At 40.8% G+C, this 18,152-nt stretch overlaps 1 protein-coding gene across 1 annotated transcript in view; it reads left to right on the top strand.

Moving 5' to 3' along the window:
- lrrc17 (leucine rich repeat containing 17) overlaps window positions 1–18,152 on the top strand; it is a 58,312-nt gene that overhangs the window by 8,743 nt on the left and 31,417 nt on the right. The gene's annotated exons all lie outside the window — the stretch shown is intronic.

Genomic DNA, 18,152 nt, shown 5'->3' with positions numbered 1-18,152 from the left:
CATGTATCTCTTATGTGTGACTGCCATCTACCGGTCACACTTATTATTTCACTATGAACCAAATAAAATTGCTTCAAGATCAGTAAGCACAACCAAAACTATTCTGAACATTAGGCGCACCGGATTATAAGGCGCACTGTAGCGTTTTGAGAAAATTAAACAATTTTAAGTGTGCCATATAGTCAGAAAAATACGGTAGTTAAGTAACCAAGAGCAATTAAGTACAAGTTTAAAGAAGAGGAAATAAATCTTAATCCGATAATAATATAAGTAAAAACTGCAAAATAAGTATTGCAACATTAATAATAAAAATAAAGTATCACTAATTAATACTTAATAATAATAATTAATAATAGATTATTGTATCGGCTTCGAACTCAAATATCCGATGCAAGCTCCGTTACAGGCAGTTCTGCAAGCTGGACGGCCGGTTAACATTTAAATGTCCTCGCAAGGTTAATAATAACTTTGATTTATATCGCGCTCATCTAAACACTCAAAGCGCTCACAGAAAAGTGGGACTCAACATTCATTCACACCTGGTGGTGGTAAGCTACATCAGTAACCACAGCTGCCCTGGGGTAGACTGACGGAAGCGGAAAGTTGGTATTTTCTTATATTTTAGAAGTCATTTAAAAAAGGTAAACATGGTAGACTATAGGCGACTAGGAACTAGCAGCTACACAATAGCGAAGCACATAATAGCACACAAGCTCGATATACGTAAGCAGTGTCCTTAATTGAGCAACATTGCAGTATTGCTATATTAATTATCAAATATTTATAGTTACACATTATTTACATTAACAAAGTCTCCGAGGGAGAAGTGTATCAGAACGTATCCAGTAACAAACGAGTCCGCATCATTCAAGTTACTGCGTAATGATTTGCCCGAGTGGCTGACAATACAGATAAAAAATTAAAATCAAACAACTTTACGAATTATTGTGACCACTAGGCGACTGAACAATTTAGGAATGCCACTCCACTTGAACTTAAAGACAGCATAAGTCCATTCCAGATGGTTAATAATAAATAACAATATAAATAATAGTGTTTATAATACCTGCCATTGATGTCTGTTTGACTGATTTCACTAGATCAAAGTATGTATGATTCTTCTGATATCATATCGGATCGATATCAATCAATCAATTAAAGTCATACTTGCCAACCCTCCCGGATTTTCCGGGAGACTCCCGAAATTCAGCGCCTCTCCTGAAAACCTCCCGGGACAAATTTTCTCCCGAAAATCTCCCGAAATTCAGGCGGAGTGGGAGGCCACCCCCCCTCCAGCTCCTGCGGACCCGAGTGACGTGTCGACAGCCTGTTTACACGTCCGCTTCCCCACAATATAAACAGAGTGCCTGCCCGATGACGTTATAACTGTAGAATGATCGAGGGCGAGTTCTTGGTTTCTTATGTGGGTTTATTGTTAGGCAGTTTCATCAACGTCCTCCCAGCGCGGCAACAACACACAACAACAGCAGTCACGTTTTCGTCTACCGTAAAGCAGTTTGTCTGCCGTAAACAGCAATGTTGTGACACTCTTAAACAGGACAATACTGCCATCTACTGTGCATGCATATGTGACAATAACATCTACGGCTTTTAAAGCAGTGGTTCTCAACCTTTTTTCAGTGATGTACCCCCTGTGAACATTTTTTTAATTCAAGTACCTCCTAATCACAGCAAAGCATTTTTGGTTGAAAAAAAAAAAGATAAAGAAGTAAAGTACAGCACTATGTCATCAGTTTCTAATGTATTAAATTGTATAACAGTGCAAAATATTGCTCATTTGTAGTGGTCTTTCTTGAACTATTTGGAAAAAAAAGATATAAAATAACTAAAAACTTGTTGAAAAATAAACAAGTGATTCAATCATAAATAAAGATTTCTACACATACTGCTATGACGTGGCGACTTGTCCAGGGTGTACCCCGCTTTCCGCCCGATTGTAGCTGAGATAGGCACCAGCGCCCCCTGCGACCCCAAAGGAAATAAGCTGTAGAAATGGATGGATGGATAGCAGTAAATATACTCCACCCCTCTTAACCACGCCCCACACCCCGCATCTCCCGAAATCGGAGGTCTCAATGTTGGCAAATATGATCAAAGTTTACTTATATAGCCCTTAATCACAAATGTCTCAATGGGCTGCACGAGCCACAACAACATCCCCAACAGAGACCCCACATCAGGGCAAGAAAAAAACTCAACCCAATGGGAACATATCGATATCGGCCAATACCCAAGACTCCAATATCGGAACACCCATCAAAACTATTTTTAGCATTAAAACATGAAAAGGGAAATCTATCATTTAGATTGTTGTTAGCTAGCTAACTAGTTTGAAACGGATGTTAGTCCAATTTAATTATCTTACAAAGCATTTGGCCCACAACCAATAGGGGGCTCCAAAAATCGTCTAAATGATTGGTAAAACTGTGAAATGTGTACAAAACGTCGGAATGAGTAGGACTGTTCCATATGTTTTATACAAAGTCCCATTGCTCCAAAGAGACCTTTTTACTGTCCCAAAAAAGTGTCGATGATATTTTAAGCCAACTGGTCAAAATATTTACACACCGCAGAAGGGGATGGTAATTCTAGTCTGCGATGGCTAATTCAAGCCGGTGTGGGCATGACGGGGAACCGCATTGGGTTTGCTGTGGAATGCATTTATGACAGCTGTGAAGGCAAAACGATCCGGCTTGGAAAAAAATGTCTCGACTATAAACGGAATTAGGATTGAAAGAGTGTTTATGATCTTTTGAGCGAAATATAAGCAGATAGTACCTGCTGTCGTATCTGCATTTCGGTACACGGACTTAACAGTGCGATCATGTTTTGTGAGGGCGGAACCTCAGACATTGCAAGTGACGACTTCGAGGTGATTGACTATCTAGGAAGGCTCAGTGGGATGGAAAATGCCTTCGAGCATACATTCTCAGCTGCTTCTGTCTATTATTCACACAAAGGATCATCCTGATGATGGTCTTGTTCCACTGTACAACTGTAAAGTTGTGCTTTGGTACACTTGGAACTGACTCACTGTACACCCGGACTTACCTATTTGACCATAGAGCAGCATCAGTCTATCATGACAGAAGCTAAATGCATTGATAGATTAACCTTTAAAAAAAAGTTACACTTTTTACCCTCAGGTCCAAAAACGGTCCTCACAACTACAGACTTGTGTGTAATGTAAAGGCTTATAAAACAAAACCAAAGAGGAGAAAAAATATATTTTGATAATACCAAGGCAACAATTAGTAAATATCTATATATATAAATGCATTGACCAATTAACCATTGAAAAAAGTTACACTTTTTACCCTTAGGTCCAAAAATGGTCCTCACAACTACAGACTTGTTAGTAATGTTAAGGCTTATAAAACACAAAACCAAAGGGAAGAAAAAATATATTTTGATAAGACTAATGGCAAAAACTTGTAAATATATATATATATAAATGCATTGATCAATTAACCTTTGAAAAAAGTTGCACTTTTTACCCTTAGGTCCAAAAACGGTCCTCACAACTACAGACTTGTTAGTAATGTAAAGGCTTATAAAACACAAAACCAAAGAGAAAAAAATATATATTTTGATAAGACCTATGGCAACAATTAGTAAATATCTATATATATAAATGCATTGATCAATTAACCTTTAAAAAAAAGTTACACTTTTTACCCTCAGGTCCAAAAACAGTCCTCACAACTACAGACTTGTTAGTAATGTAAAGGCTTATAAAACAAAACCAAAGAGAAAAAACATATATTTTGATAATACCAATGGCAACAATTAGTAAATATCTATATATATAAATGCATTGATCAATTAACCTTAAAAAAGTTACACTTTTTACCCTCAGGTCCAAAAACGGTCCTCACAACTACAGACTTGTTAGTAATGTAAAGCCTTATAAAACACAAAACCTAAGAGAAGAAAAAACATATTTTGATAAGACCAATGGCAACAATCAGTAAATATCTATATATATAACGCATTGATCAATTAACCTTAAAAAAGTTACACTTTTTACCCTCAGGTCCAAAAACGGTCCTCACAACTACAGACTTGTTAGTAATGTAAAGACTTATAAAACACAAAACCAAAGGGAAAAACAAATTTATTTTGATAAGACCAATGGCAACAAGTAGTAAATATCTCTATATATAAATGCATTGATCAATTAACCTTTAAAAAAAGTTACACTTTTTACCCGTAGGTCCAAAAACGGTCCTCACAACTACAGACTTGTTAGTAATGTAAAGGCTTATAAAACGAAACCAAAGAGAAGAAAAAATATATTTTGATAATACCAATGGCAACAATTAGTAAATATCTATATATATAAATGCATTGACCAATTAACCATTGAAAAACGTTACACTTTTTACCCTTAGGTCCAAAAACGGCCCTCACAACTACAGACTTGTTAGTAATGTAAAGGCTTATAAAACACTCAACCAAAGAGAAGAAAAAATATATTTTGATAATACCAATGGCAACAATTAGTAAATATCTATATATATATAAATGCATTGATCAATTAACCTTAAAAAAGTTACACTTTTTACCCTCAGGTCCAAAAACGGTCCTCACAACTACAGACTTGTTAGTAATGTAAAGGCTTATAAAACACTCAACCAAAGAGAAGAAAAAATATATTTTGATAAGACCAATGGCAACAATTAGTAAATATCTATATATATAAATGCATTGATCAATTAACCTTAAAAAAGTTACACTTTTTTCCCGTAGGTCCAAAAACAGTCCTCACAACTACAGACTTGTTAGTAATGTAAAGGCTTATAAAACACAAAACCAAAGAGAAGAAAAAATATATTTTGATAATACCAATGGCAACAATTAGTAAATATCTATATATATATAAATGCATTGATCAATTAACCATTGAAAAAAGTTACACTTTTTACCCTTAGGTCCAAAAACGGTCCTCACAACTACAGACTTGTTAGTAATGTAAAGGCTTATAAAACACAAAACCAAAGAGAAAAAAAATATATTTTGATAATACCAATGGCAACAATTAGTAAATATCTATATTCAGTACAGACCAAAGGCTTGGACACACCTTTTCATTCAGTGGGTGTTCCTTATTTTCATGACTATTTACATTGCAGATTATCACTGAAAGCATCAAAACTACAAATGAACACATGTGGAGTTATGTACTTAACAAAAAAAGGTGAAGTAACTGAAAACATGTTTTATATTCTAGTTCCCTCAAAATAGCCACCCTTTGCTCTGATTACTGCTTTGCACACTCTTGGCATTCTCTCCATGAGCTTCAAGAAGAACTCACCTGAAAGGGTTTTCACTTCACAGGTTTCATAGTTTTGATACCTTCTGTGACAATCTACAATGTAAATAGTCATGAAAATAAAGAAAATACATTGAAATGAGAAAGTGTGTCCACATTGTTGGCCTGTATTGTAAAGAAGTCAAATTTAAGATTAAAAAAAAAAAAGGAAAAAATGGAGACTACAAAAGTGATGATATCATGACTCGATAGCTGTAATGTTTGACAAATGAACTGTTGGGTTGACTGAAGGGGGGCCAGAGAGTCAACATGTTCCTCAAATGAGTGGCATTTTTTGGGATGAGATCCCTGAAGGCAGTGCCTTATATTTTCCAACTTCATCTAAGACAGAGCATCTAGTATCCAAGTGATCCAAGGATTCTCACATGTAGGACAGAGCATCTAGTATCCAAGTGATCCAACGATTCTTCCAGTGTAGAACAGAGCATCCAGTATCCATGTGATCCAACGATTCTCTCAGTGTAGGACAGAGCATGTAGTATCCAAGAGATCCAACGATTCTCCTAGTATAGGACAGAGCATCCAGTGTCCAAGTGATCCAACAATTCTCCCAGTGTAGTACAGAGCATCCAGTATCCAAGTGATCCAACGATTCTCCTAGTATAGGACAGAGCCTCTAATATCCAAGTGATCCAACGATTCTCCCAGAGTAGGACAGAGCATCTAGTATCCAAGTGATCCAACGATTCTTCCAGTGTAGAACAGAGCATCCAGTATCCAAGTGATCCAACGATTCTTCCAGTGTAGAACAGAGCATCCACTATCCAAGAGATCCAACGATTCTCCTAGTATAGGACAGGGCATCCAGTGTCCAAGTGATCCAACAATTCTCCCAGTCTAGTACAGAGCATCCAGTATCCAAGTGATCCAACGATTCTCCTAGTATAGGACAGAGCCTCTAATATCCAAGTGATCCAACAATTCCCCCAGTGTAGGACAGAGCATCTAGTATCCAAGTGATCCAACGATTCTCCCAGTGTAGGAGAGCATCTAGTATCCAAGTGATCCAACGATTTTTCCAGTGTAGGAGAGCATCTAGTATCCAAGTGATCCAACGATTCTCCTAGTATAGGACAGAGCATCCAGTGTCCAAGTGATCCAACATTTCTCCCAGTGTAGTACAGAGCATCCAGTATCCAAGTGATCCAACGATTCTCCTAGTATAGGACAGAGCCTCTAGTATCCAAGTGAGCCAACGATTCTCCCAGTGTAGGACCGAGAATCCAGTATCCAAGTGATCCAACGATTCTCCCAGTGTAGGACAGAGCATCTAGTATCCAAGTGATCCAACGATTCTCCCAGTGAAGGAGAGCATCTAGTATCCAAGTGATCCAACGATTTTTCCAGTGTAGGACAGAGCATTCAGTATCCAAGTGATCCAACGATTCTCCCAGTGTAGTACAGAGCATCCAGTATCCAAGTGATCCAACGATTCTCCTAGTATAGGACAGAGCCTCTAATATCCAAGTGATCCAACGATTCTCCCAGTGTAGGACAGAGCAACTAGTATCCAAGTGATCCAACGATTCTTCCAGTGTAGAACAGAGCATCCAGTATCCAAGTGATCCAACGATTCTCCCAGTGTAGAACAGAGCATCCAGTATCCAAGTGATCCAACAATTCTCCTAGTATAGGACAGAGCCTCTAGTATCCAAGTGAGCCAACGATTCTCCCAGTGTAGGACCGAGAATCCAGTATCCAAGTGATCCAACGATTCTCCCAGTGTAGGACAGAGCATCTAGTATCCAAGTGATCCAACGATTCTCCCAGTGTAGGAGAGCATCTAGTATCCAAGTGATCCAACGATTTTTCCAGTGTAGGGCAGAGCATTCAGTATCCAAGTGATCCAACGATTCTCCCAGTGTAGTACAGAGCATCCAGTATCCAAGTGATCCAACGATTCCTCTAGTATAGGACAGAGCCTCTAATATCCAAGTGATCCAACGATTCTCCCAGTGTAGGACAGAGCATCTAGTATCCAAGTTATCCAACGATTCTTCCAGTGTAAAACAGAGCATCCAGTATCCAAGTGATCCAACGATTCTTCCAGTGTAGAACAGAGCATCCAGTATCCAAGAGATCCAACGATTCTCCTAGTATAGGACAGGGCATCCAGTGTCCAAGTGATCCAACAATTCTCCCAGTGTAGTACAGAGCATCCAGTATCCAAGTGATCCAACGATTCTCCTAGTATAGGACAGAGCCTCTAATATCCAAGTGATCCAACGATTCTCCCAGTGTAGGACAGAGCATCTAGTATCCAAGTGATCCAACGATTCTCCCAGTGTAGGAGAGCATCTAGTATCCAAGTGATCCAACGATTCTCCTAGTATAGGACAGAGCATCCAGTGTCCAAGTGATCCAGCATTTCTCCCAGTGTAGTACAGAGCATCCAGTATCCAAGTGATCCAACGATTCTCCTAGTATAGGACAGAGCCTCTAGTATCCAAGTGAGCCAACGATTCTCCCAGTGTAGGACCGAGAATCCAGTATCCAAGTGATCCAACGATTCTCCCAGTGTAGGACAGAGCATCTAGTATCCAAGTGATCCAACGATTCTCCCAGTGTAGGAGAGCATCTAGTATCCAAGTGATCCAACGATTCTCCCAGTGTAGGAGAGCATCTAGTATCCAAGTGATCCAACGATTTTTCCAGTGTAGGACAGAGCATTCAGTATCCAAGTGATCCAACGATTCTCCCAGTGTAGTACAGAGCATCCAGTATCCAAGTGATCCAACGATTCTCCTAGTATAGGACAGAGCCTCTAATATCCAAGTGATCCAACGATTCTCCCAGTGTAGGACAGAGCAACTAGTATCCAAGTGATCCAACGATTCTTCCAGTGTAGAACAGAGCATCCAGTATCCAAGTGATCCAACGATTCTCCCAGTGTAGAACAGAGCATCCAGTATCCAAGTGATCCAACAATTCTCCTAGTATAGGACAGAGCCTCTAGTATCCAAGTGAGCCAACGATTCTCCCAGTGTAAGACCGAGAATCCAGTATCCAAGTGATCCAACGATTCTCCCAGTGTAGGACAGAGCATCTAGTATCCAAGTGATCCAACGATTCTCCCAGTGTAGGAGAGCATCTAGTATCCAAGTGATCCAACGATTTTTCCAGTGTAGGACAGAGCATTCAGTATCCAAGTGATCCAACGATTCTCCCAGTGTAGTACAGAGCATCCAGTATCCAAGTGATCCAACGATTCCTCTAGTATAGGACAAAGCCTCTAATATCCAAGTGATCCAACGATTCTCCCAGTGTAGGACAGAGCATCTAGTATCCAAGTGATCCAACGATTCTTCCAGTGTAAAACAGAGCATCCAGTATCCAAGTGATCCAACGATTCTTCCAGTGTAGAACAGAGCATCCAGTATCCAATAGATCCAACGATTCTCCTAGTATAGGACAGGGCATCCAGTGTCCAAGTGATCCAACAATTCTCCCAGTGTAGTACAGAGCATCCAGTATCCAAGTGATCCAACGATTCTCCTAGTATAGGACAGAGCCTCTAATATCCAAGTGATCCAACGATTCTCCCAGTGTAGGACAGAGCATCTAGTATCCAAGTGATCCAACGATTCTCCCAGTGTAGGAGAGCATCTAGTATCCAAGTGATCCAACGATTCTCCTAGTATAGGACAGAGCATCCAGTGTCCAAGTGATCCAACATTTCTCCCAGTGTAGTACAGAGCATCCAGTATCCAAGTGATCCAACGATTCTCCTAGTATAGGACAGAGCCTCTAGTATCCAAGTGAGCCAACGATTCTCCCAGTGTAGGACCGAGAATCCAGTATCCAAGTGATCCAACGATTCTCCCAGTGTAGGACAGAGCATCTAGTATCCAAGTGATCCAACGATTCTCCCAGTGTAGGAGAGCATCTAGTATCCAAGTGATCCAACGATTTTTCCAGTGTAGGACAGAGCATTCAGTATCCAAGTGATCCAACGATTCTCCCAGTGTAGTACAGAGCATCCAGTATCCAAGTGATCCAACGATTCTCCTAGTATAGGACAGAGCCTCTAATATCCAAGTGATCCAACGATTCTCCCAGAGTAGGACAGAGCAACTAGTATCCAAGTGATCCAACGATTCTTCCAGTGTAGAACAGAGCATCCAGTATCCAAGTGATCCAACGATTCTCCCAGTGTAGAACAGAGCATCCAGTATCCAAGTGATCCAACAATTCTCCTAGTATAGGACAGAGCCTCTAGTATCCAAGTGAGCCAACGATTCTCCCAGTGTAGGACCGAGAATCCAGTATCCAAGTGATCCAACGATTCTCCCAGTGTAGGACAGAGCATCTAGTATCCAAGTGATCCAACGATTCTCCCAGTGTAGGAGAGCATCTAGTATCCAAGTGATCCAACGATTTTTCCAGTGTAGGGCAGAGCATTCAGTATCCAAGTGATCCAACGATTCTCCCAGTGTAGTACAGAGCATCCAGTATCCAAGTGATCCAACGATTCCTCTAGTATAGGACAGAGCCTCTAATATCCAAGTGATCCAACGATTCTCCCAGTGTAGGACAGAGCATCTAGTATCCAAGTGATCCAACGATTCTTCCAGTGTAAAACAGAGCATCCAGTATCCAAGTGATCCAACGATTCTTCCAGTGTAGAACAGAGCATCCAGTATCCAAGAGATCCAACGATTCTCCTAGTATAGGACAGGGCATCCAGTGTCCAAGTGATCCAACAATTCTCCCAGTGTAGTACAGAGCATCCAGTATCCAAGTGATCCAACGATTCTCCTAGTATAGGACAGAGCCTCTAATATCCAAGTGATCCAACGATTCTCCCAGTGTAGGAGAGCATCTAGTATCCAAGTGATCCAACGATTTTTCCAGTGTAGGAGAGCATTTAGTATCCAAGTGATCCAACGATTTTTCCAGTGTAGGAGAGCATTTAGTATCCAAGTGATCCAACGATTTTTCCAGTGTAGAACAGAGCATCCAGTGTCCAAGTGATCCAACAATTCTCCCAGTGTAGTACAGAGCATCCAGTATCCAAGTGATCCAACGATTCTCCTAGTATAGGACAGAGCCTCTAGTATCCAAGTGAGCCAACGATTCTCCCAGTGTAGGACCGAGAATCCAGTATCCAAGTGATCCAAAATTCTCCCAGTGTAGGACAGAGCATCTAGTATCCAAGTGATCAAACGATTCTCCCAGTGTAGGAGAGCATCTAGTATCCAAGTGATCCAACGATTTTTCCAGTGTAGGACAGAGCATTCAGTATCCAAGTGATCCAACGATTCTCCCAGTGTAGTACAGAGCATATAGTATCCAAGTGATCCAAAGATTCTCCCAGTGTAGGACAGAGCCTCTAGTATCAAAGTGATCCAACGATTCTTCTAATGTAGGACAGAGCATCCAGTATCCAAGTGATCCAACGATTCTCCCAGTGTAGGACAGCCCTCCTTGCAAGCAAGTTGAGAATAGCCAGAGGCTCGGCAATGAAATGTTTGAAGGTAACACGCTGAATGACGTAGAGGGACTGACATGAATTGAGGAAACCGCTTTAATTGAAAGAAGCACAAAACTGGGACAGAGCAGGTCCAAAACATGTGGGTAAGATTAGCTATTCCTTGATGACACCTCTGGATCCAGTCCAGGGAAAATGCCAGCCAGTTTGCTTTTTAACCGGTAGACTGTGTGTACCACCTTGCATTGTACTGTATGACCTTGTGTCTAGCACAGGTTGAAGAGGAGTGGACCTGTTTCAAAACCAACCCCTAGGTTTCTTCATCTATCTCTATGTTGAGTGTCAAAGACAACATTCCACGCGAATCTCCAGTCACGGAGCGACATGAACTAATGGCTGCGTATAGTTTGGAGTTATTGCCTTTGGAATATGGGTTTTTGAAGTTCTGTAAGAGTTGCAGGTGGACTATCAGGAAAGCCAGGGTAAAGGTCCTGAATTGCAAATATGAATGGCAAATTTGTGGGCAAACTGGTCGAAGGACGCAAATGTTCTTTTAATGGACAGATCACTAACGGATCTGATCCCTGCAGTTTTTCCCAGGCTACAAAGCCCATATTACTAACAAAGGGTTTAAGTGGGTAGGAGACAAGACCCGGACAGGGTTAGGTCAAAGGGTCTTTTATATTTGCCTAAATTATCAACAATTCCACTGTCAAAGTAAGCTAAAAGCAAAGCACATAAAAGACTTTCGACTTCCGAGTTGAAGGAGGCCTTCTCATGGTGGTGGTTGGTCGCAAATACAGTCCTGGTGTAGCATGTTAGGAATGTTAACAGTCCAGTAATAAAATAAAAAGCTCGGCAAAATAGTGATGTGCGATACCCCTGATTTTCTTTACGATTCGATGCCGGGTAAAAGTCAGGCTTGTATCGGCGATACCGATCCAATGCCGATACTTTGTACACATGTTTCTGCTACAATTTAAAAAGTTATGCAGTTCAAATAATAACATGGCATAACGAATAAAGTTTTTTTATTAATTATTACTTTTTATTGGATATTATTTATTATATTATTCATGATTACATATTTATTATTATATTTTAATTGATTTCAAACACTGAAGTATATTGAGCTAGTGGCGTGAGTAACAATATAGCCAATATACAAAAGTAAAAAAAAACTTAAAATACCCATGATTGTGGCAAAATTATTCTCTGCATTTGACCCATCACCCTTGATCACCCCCTGGGAGGTGAGGGGAGCAGTGAGCAGCAGCAGTGGCCGCGCCCGGGAATCATTTTTGGTGATTTAACCCCCAATTCCAACCCTTGATACTGAGTGCCAAGCAGGGAGGTAATGGGTCCCATTTTTATAGTCTTTGGTATGACCCGGCCGGGGTTTGAACTCACGACCTACTGATCTCAGGTCGAACACTCTAACACAGGCCTGGGCAATTACTTGGACTCGGGGGGCCTAATTTAGAGAACAAAATGTGTCTGGGGGGCCGGTATAACTATTTTTAGGAAAACTAATACCTTGTAACGACCGGGTTGCATTGTGGTGCGGAGTTTGTTCTCCCAGGAATGCAGACGGGCTTCGGACACAGCGTGAAGGTAGGAATAAATGATTTATTTAAAAATTAATTAGACCTTAAAGAAAAACATGCTCAAACCACAGAAGGCAAAAAAAAAAGGGGCTAGCATGGGAGCTAGCAAGTAAAAGAGCCTAGCAGGGAAATTAGCAGGTACAAAAGTCGTCATCTGTTGCGTATTGCAAATTAGGAAGCCAGACTGACTGACTGGAGAAGGCAGGCTTAAATAATGTCAGTGATTACAAAGCACAGGTGTGCGTCCGGAACAAGCGGCAGGTGAAAATAATAAGTAACTATGGTAACCAACTCAGAGGTGCACAAACAGGAACTGAAGGAGTCCAAAACCAACAGAAAACACCAATGACTCAAAAATCCAATCAGAATATGATCCGGGCAGCGGATCATAACAAACCTCATGATAAAGTCTGATTGAGTTCTAAAAATGTTATCAATCAATCAATCTAAGTTTATTTATATAGCCCCAAATCACAAATGTCTCAAAGGACTGCACAAATCATTACGACTACGACATCCTCGGAAGAACCCACAAAAGGGCAAGGAAAACTCACACCCAGTGGGCAGGGAGAATTCACATCCAGTGGGACGCCAGTGACAATGGAAAAACCTTGGAGAGGACCTCAGATGTGGGCAACCCCACCCTCTAGGGGACCGAAAGCAATGGCTGTCGAGCGGGTCTAACATGATGCTGTGAAAGTTCAATCCATAGTGGCTCCAACACAGCCGCGAGAGTTCAGTTCAAAGCGGATCCAAGACAGCAGCGAGAGTCCCGTCCACAGGAAACCATCCCAAGCGGAGGCGGATCAGCAGCGTAGAGATGTCCCCAACCGATACACAGGCGAGCGGTCCATCCTGGGTCTCGACTCTGGACAGCCAGTACTTCATCCATGGTCATCGGACTGGACCCCCTCCACAAGGGAGGGGGGGACATAGGTGGAAAAGAAAAGAAGCGGCAGATCAACTGGTCTAAAAAGGAGGTCTATTTAAAGGCTAGAGTATACAGATGAGTTTTAAAAGGTGAGACTTAAATGCTTCTACTATGACAGACCGTCTTAAAAACGGAATTGAATTGTAATGATTTTCTACGAACGATAAAACCCTGAATATTGAGAACATATGAACGTCACACCCCCTCTCCATCGACCTACTTTACAATCAAGCCAAATGCAACAAACAGCGAAATGTGAACGTGAAGGGTAAAAAAACAAAAAAACATCTACAATCTGATATATCTGATACATCACTAAGATTTAGAACTTTGTGGTAAAAATCTCCTTCAGCATCCGTCCCTGACACTCGCATTTCAGGCTGGCCGCTCTGGGAATGCTCCCCACCCACAATGCTCGGTGCCACGTCTGACCTGCTGTGACGTAGATCACCATAGTAACCAGTAAAGTTGTACGGTATACGGGTGTTAGTATAGAACCGCGATACTAATGAATCATATTCGGTACCATACCGCCTCTGAAAAGTACCGGTCCGCCACACTTTAAGAATTTTTGTTAAAATAAAGCCAATAATGCAATTTTTTCCGGTCCCCTTTATTTAGAAAAGTATCAAAAAGTACCGAAAAGTATCAAAATAATATTGGTATCAGGACACTAGTCACTAAAATATCATGCAAAAGCGCAGATTCCAACCATTAAAATACATTGTATAGTTCAAGACTTATGGTCATTTAAAAAAATCATTGCACATCATAATGGCAGCTATACTTTCCATCTTAAAGATGAAGTGAAGTGAATGATATTTATATAGCGATTTTCTCTAGTGACTCAAAGCGCTTTACATAGTGAAACCCAAATATCGAAGTTACATTTAAAGCAGTGTGGGTTGCACTGGGAGCAGGTGGGTAAAGTGTCTTGCTCAATGACACAACGGCAGTGTCTAGGATGGCGGAAGCGGGAATCGAACCTGCAACCCTCAAGTTGCTAGCACGGCCGCTCTACCAACCGAGCTATGCCGCCCGAGAGAAAAGAGTTGAGTGTTTTTAAGAGAAAAGGTGATGTAACACAGTGGTGAACATGCCCTTTCCCAACTACTTTGGCACATGTTGCAGCCATGAAATTCTAAGATAATTATTATTTGCAACAAAAAAAAAATAAAGTTTATGAGTTTGAACATCAAATATCTAAAAATGTTATTTGGGAACGTCCGGCAGGCCAAATTTAAAAGCTTAACGCAGTGGTTCTCAAATGGGGGTACGTGTACCCCTCGGGGTACTTGAAGGTATGCTAAGGGGTACGTGAGATTTTTTTTAAAACATTTTAAAAATAGCAACTGTCAGAGTTATTTGGTGACAAACCCCAAGATGCAGAGAAGGAGGGAGGCATTTTACAGGAAAACATGATTTACTTTAAATATGAGAACAAGAACAAACAAAAGGGTACAAACACAAAGCGCGCACGAGGCGGATAACAAACTAAGAGAGCAAGCATGGGAGCTAGGAAAAAAAAAGGAACCTAGCATGGAAGTTAGCAAGAATCGACCAGGAAACAGAAGTCGTACATGTAGTATAAAAACAAATTTGGAAATACGGAACAAAAGGCAGTAAGCTAAAAACCGCAATCAAACATGGCTTACTGCAATGCTGCATAGACAAGACAAGATACGACACAACACGACAGCTAGCAACCACATCGGCATGACAATAATCCAGCACTGACTGGAGGACAAAAAGGGGGGCGGTATGGCGTAGTGGGTAGAGCGGCCGTGCCAGTAACCTGAGGGTTGCAGGTCCGCTTCCCACCTATGGACATCAAAGTCGCTGCCGTTGTGTCCTTGGGCAGGACACTTCACCCTTTGCCCCCGGTGCCGCTCACACCGGTGAATGAATGATGAATGAATGATTGGTGGTGGTCGGAGGGGCCGTAGGCGCAAACTGGCAGCCACGCTTCCGTCAGTCTACCCCAGGGCAGCTGTGGCTACAGATGTAGCTTACCACCACCAGGTGTGAATGAATGATGGGTTCCCACTTCTCTGTGAGCGCTTTGAGTATATAACAATAGAAAAGCGTGATATAAATCTAATCCATTATTATTATTATTATTAAAAACAGACTCAAATAGAAGCGGGCTGATTGACACCAGGTGTGGCCAGGTGCCAATCAGCCGCAGCTGAGGGGAAAGTAGCGCACAGGGGAAAAAAACAGGAAACAGACAAAATAAGAGCGCTGACAGGAACTGAAAACAGGAAATACTAAACACACAAGAGGAAAAACCAAAACACAAAAACTGTTAGTGGCAAGCCTGACAGCAACAATTCAAAAATCCATCCATCCATTTTTTACCGCTTATTCCCTTCGGGGTATTGGGGGGCGCTGGTGCCTATCTCAACTAAAATCAGGCGGAAGGCGGAGTACACCCTGGACAAGTCGCCACTTCATCGCAGCTATTCAAAAATCCTTTATAAATATATTCATTGAATAATACTTCAACAAAATATGAATGTAAGTTCATAAACTGTGAAAAGAAATGCAACAATGCAATATTCAGTGTTGACAGCTAGATTTTTTTGTGGATATGTTCCATAAATATTGTTTATGTTTGAAATATTCTTTTTTTGTGAAGAAATGTTTAGAAGGAAGTTGATGAATCCAGATGGATCTCTATTACAATCCCCAATGAGGGCTCTTTAAGTTGATGATTACTTCTATGTGGAGAAATCTGCATTTATAATTGAATCACTTGGTTATTTTTCAACAAGTTTCTTTTTTTCCAAATAGTTCAAGAAAGACCACTACAAATGAGCAATATTTTGCACTGTTATGCAATTTAATAAATCAGAAACTGATGACATAGTGCTGTATTTTACTTCTTTATCTCTTTTTTTCCAACCAAAAATGCTTTGCTCTGATTAGGGGGTACTTGAATTAACAAAAAGATTCACAGGGGGTACATCACTGAAAAAAGGTTGAGAACCACTGGCTTAACGGGTCGCATGTGGCCTCCAGGCATTAATTGTGGGGCAGCATAGCTCAGTGGCCGTGCCAGCAACTAGAGGGTTGCAGGTTCGATTCCCGCTTCCGCCATCCTAGTCACTGCCATTGTGTCCTTGGGCAAGGCACTTTACCCACCTGCTCCCAGTGCCACCCACACTGGTTTAAATGTAACTTCGATATTGGGTTTCACTATGTAAAGCGCTTTGAGTCACTAGAGAAAAGCGCTATATAAATATAATTCACTAATTTGCCCAGGTCTGCTATAACCACTGGGCCACTGAGCCAAAACCCAAAACCGGTGAATTTGGCACGTTGTGTATATCGTAAATAAAAACAGAATACAATGACTTGCAAATCTTTTTCTACCTATATTCAATTGAATAGACTTCAAAGACAAGATACTTAACGTTCGAACTGAAAAACTTTGTAAATATTTGCAATTATTAGCTCATTTGGAATTTGCAGCCTGCAACATGTTTCAAAAAAGCTGGCACAAGAGGCAAAAAAGACTGAGAAATTTAAGGAATGCTCATCAAGTACTTATTTGGAACATCCCACAAGTGAACAGGCTATTTGGGAACATTATTGGGTATAAAAGCAGCTTCCATGAAATGCTCAGTTACATATAATAATAATGTAAATAATCAATCAATCAATCAATGTTTATTTATATAGCCCCAAATCACAAATGTCTCAAAGGACTGCACAAATCATTACGACTACAACATCCTCGGAAGAACCCACAAAAAGGGCAAGGAAAACTCACACCCAGTGGGCAGGGAGAATTCACATCCAGTGGGACGCCAGTGACAATGCTGACTATGAGAAACCTTGGAGAGGACCTCAGATGTGGGCAACCCCCCCCCTCTAGGGGACCGAAAGCAATGGATGTCGAGCGGGTCTAACATGATACTGTGAAAGTTCAATCCATAGTGGCTCCAGCACAGCCGCGAGAGTTCAGTTCAAAGCGGATCCAAGACAGCAGCGAGAGTCCCGTCCACAGGAAACCATCTCAAGCGGAGGCGGATCAGCAGCGTAGAGATGTCCCCAACCGATACACAGGCAAGCGGTCCATCCTGGGTACCGACGAGCGGTCCATCCTGGGTCTCGACTCTGGACAGCCAGTACTTCATCCATGGTCATCGGACCATAAATAAAAGCATTCAACGTCGACATATTGCCTCCTTTACAAGTTTAGTTACGTTTTACACAGTTTTTCCGTTACGAATGTACACCTCTGATTGCCTAAGGTGCCTTGAGAGCAGGGGTCACCAACGCGGGGCCCGTGGGCACCAGGTCGCCCACAAGGACCGGATGAGTCGCCCGCTGGCCTGTTCTAAAAATAGCTCAAATAGCAGCACTTACCAGTGAGCTGCCTCTATCTTTTAAATTGTATTTATTTACTAGCAAACTGGTCTCGCTTTGCTCGACATTTTTAATTCTAAGAGAGACAAAACTCAAATAGAATTTGAAAATCCTTGAAAATGTTTTAAAGACTTGGTCTTCACTTGTTTAAATAAATTCATTTATTTTTCTACTTTGCTTCTTATAACTTTCAGAAAGACAATTAAAAAAAAATACATAATTAAAAATTATTTTAGGATTTTTAAACATATACCTTTTTACCTTTTAAATTACTTCCTCTTCTTTCCTGACAGTTTAAATCAATCTTCAAATATATATATTTTTATTGTAAAGAATAATAAAATGTTTTTAATTTAATTCTTCATTTTAGCTTCTGTTTTTTTGACAAATAATATTTGTGAAATATTTCTTCAAACTTATTATGACTAAAATTTAAAAAAAAAATCTGGA

This window comes from Nerophis ophidion, linkage group LG10 (genome assembly GCF_033978795.1).
Source record: "Nerophis ophidion isolate RoL-2023_Sa linkage group LG10, RoL_Noph_v1.0, whole genome shotgun sequence".
Classification (NCBI taxonomy): Eukaryota; Metazoa; Chordata; class Actinopteri; order Syngnathiformes; family Syngnathidae; genus Nerophis; species Nerophis ophidion.
Note: the sequence above shows the minus strand (reverse complement) of the source record. Positions and strands in the feature narration are given on the sequence as shown.